Raw genomic sequence first — 3,429 nt, forward strand, 5'->3', positions numbered from 1 at the left:
ATCTTTATAAATCCCCAAGAATTGGGGTGAAGTTGGGATGGAGCTACATTGCAAGACCACAACAGATTGGTCTCAAAAGGAGTAAAAGGAATGGTGATGCTCATCTGGCCAAAAAAGAAACCGTATGCATAGAAAAAAGGACGGTCTCCAGCAACTTGAGTAGAGAAACAAACTCTCTCTTCAGAAGTAGGGGGTATAAGCTCATAATTCTTTTCCTCACTATCACTACTACAAACCCTATGAAATTGTCTAAGCTGCTGACAAAATTCGGAATTAACCAAAGAAACACATAAAAGAACCATCGAATCCACCCAATCAGCCATGCCCTCAGGGACTTGGGAAGATGTCTCAACAATGTTCTTGCAAGAAGACATGAGGTCAACTAATTCTACAGCAAGAAAAGAAGAAAATAGATTACTAACCCAAACATCTTGGACAAAGTCAAAAACAACCCATAGCAGAGCACGACTCAAGCATGCAAAAGAGATAGAAAGGAAAACCCCAAGACAAGGTCCAGGGGCATCCTTTGGAGGCAGTAACAGAGCAAAGACTCAGGAAAAATCTACAAGGCTAACAAAAAACTCTCGACAAAGAAAAAACCCCCCTTTTTCCAGACAAACAACAACACGAAGAGAAAGACAAAGCAAATATAAGAAAGAACATCAACTTCTACAAAGTCTATCAGTAAAGAAAGCTTCAAAAGACGCAGATTTTTTCAAAAGATTATTAAAACAGTTCATCGACCCAAAAATTCCAAAACACGAAGGCGACAGTCAGAAACAGAACATGCAAACAAATAAAACCTCTATCAATCAGAAGAAATGCCAGAAACATGCATCACAACAAATTGAGCATAAAAGCGCAAAAAGGTTCAGATTTTCCAGTAGGCATTTCAAACAAAAAATCAAAGCTTTATCAAAAAACCGAAGGCAAAAAGTAAAAGCAGCAGAGAACAGAAGCCAAACCTGGAGAAATAGGGGAAAACCCTGAAGAAAGGTTGAGAGAAGAAGTGACAGAAGGAAGAGCCACCCCTCGAATAGAAAGCCTCACAAAAGTAGGAAACAGAAGGCGAAATCCAGAGTCACCCCTCTTTCACAGCCAGAAGGAAACAATAACCAAGCAATGTCGCAAGGAAAGAGGCGAAAGCAACAAACCCCAGGCAAAAAACAGAAAGAGAGAAAGAACAGCGAGGTTACGGAGAAGAGAAACTATTTTTCTGAAATATGAAATTCAAAATAAAGAGGCTGAGAGAAATGGGGCAATTAAAAACCAATTAATGAAGGTATTAAACCCTCGCACGTTCCCAAGAACAGAGCGCTAATACAAAAGCGCGCGCTTTCAGAAGAAAACGTTCCACATTCAAAAAAGGAAGATTATGCAAAGAAAGAAGTCGACAAATGCTCGAGTTTGGCTTCACTAGAGAAAGATCGAAGTCTTAAGAACTAGGACTCGACCTTAAAAAGAAAGACCGAGCTCGAGCAGGGGCACTGTTCACACTCTGGGTCGAGCTATCCGACCCGGGATGTTCAGTAACAAAGCGACCGACCTCTTCAGGTCAGGCTATCCAACCTCTTCTCAAAGAGCTTGGCCAAATCGACAGAAAAGCCCAGTAAAAGGCCCAAATAGAGGAACACGACCCAAATCCAAAGGCAATCCAAGCCTATAGAGATAAAGGCGGTTCCCTCGAAGATAAGCTGATGGTGCACGAAATTGTGATGTCCAGGCTCAAACAATCCCTGGCAACGTGAGCAACTTGGTACGCGCAATCGTGATTACACTTTGATTATGTAAAATTCATGGCTCTTTCTTTCCCTGGAAATGGCGCCAAAAACATGGTGCCAATACCATGGTTCACAACTTCGATACAACTAACCAGCAAGTGCACTGGGTCGTCCAAGTAATACCTTACGTGAGTAAGGGTCGAATCCCACGGAGATTGTTGGTATGAAGCAAGCTATGGTCACCTTGCAAATCTCAGTCAGGCAGATATAAATTGATAATGGAGTTTTCGAATATTAATTAATAAAAAGTAAAGATAGAGATACTTATGTAATTCATTGGTGAGAATTTCAGATAAGCGTATAGAGATGCGTTTGTTCCTTTGAATCTCTGCTTTCCTGCTATCTTCATCCAATGAGTTGAACGCCAGTTTTTGTGCCAGTTTGGGCGTTCAACTCTGGTTTTGGCTCCTTTTCTGGCGCTGGATGCCAGATTTGCCAGTTTTTGTGCCAGTTTGGGCGTTCAACTCTGGTTCAACTCTACTTTCCAACGCAATTGGAAGCACACTATTTCGAGTTCTGTAGCTCCAGAAAATCCACTTTGAGTGCAGGGAGGTCAGAATCCAACAGCATCAGCAGTCCTTCTTCAACCTCTGAATCTGATTTCTGCTCAAGTCCCTCGATTTCAGCCAGAAAATACCTGAAATCACAGAAAAACACGCAAACTCATAGTAAAGTCCAGAAATGTGAATTTAACATAAAAACTAATGAAAACATCCCTAAAAGTAACCAGATCCTACTAAAAACATACTAAAAACAATGCCAAAAAGCGTATAAATTATCCGCTCATCACAACACCAAACTTAAATTGTTGCTTGTCCCCAAGCAACTGAAAATCAAATAGGATAAAAAGAAGAGAATATACTATAAATTCCAAACTATCAATGAAACAGAGCTTCAATCAAATGAGCGGGACTTATAGCTTTTTGCCTCTTGAATAGTTTTGGCATCTCACTTTATCCATTGAGGTTCAGAATGATTGGCATCTATAGGAACTTTAGATTTTGAATAGTGTTATTGATTCTCCTAGTTCAGTATGATGATTCTTGAACACAGCTTCTTTATGAGTCTTGGCCGTGGCCCTAAGCACTTTGTTTTCCAGTATTACCACCGGATACATAAATGCCACAGACACATAATCGGGTGAACCTTTTCAGATTGTGACTCAGCTTTGCTAAAGTCCCCAATTAGAGGTGTCCAGGGTTCTTAAGCACACTCTTCTTTTTTTTTTTTTTCTTTGGACCTTGACTTTAACCGCTCAGTCTCAAGTTTTCACTTGACACCTACACGCCACAAGCACATGGTTAGGGACAGCTTGGTTTAGCCGCTTAGACCAGGATTCTATTTCTTTAGGCCCTCCTATCCACTGATGCTCAAAGCCTTGGGATCCTTTTTATTTGCCCTTACCTTTTGGTTTTAAGGGTTATTGGCTTTTTGCTCTTGCCTCTTGGTTTTAAGAGCTTTTGGCTTTTTCTGCTTGCTTTTTCTTTCTATTTTTTTTCTATTTATTTTTTTTTGCCTAATTTTTTTTTTCTGCAAGCTTTGTTCTTTGCTGCTTTTTCTTGCTTCAAGAATCATTTTTATGATTTTTCAGATTATCAAAGAACATGTCTCCTAGTCATCATTCTTTCAAGAGCCAACATATTTAACA

The sequence above is a fragment of the Arachis ipaensis genome, chromosome B06 (assembly GCF_000816755.2).
Source record: "Arachis ipaensis cultivar K30076 chromosome B06, Araip1.1, whole genome shotgun sequence".
In the NCBI taxonomy this organism is placed as follows: domain Eukaryota; kingdom Viridiplantae; phylum Streptophyta; class Magnoliopsida; order Fabales; family Fabaceae; genus Arachis; species Arachis ipaensis.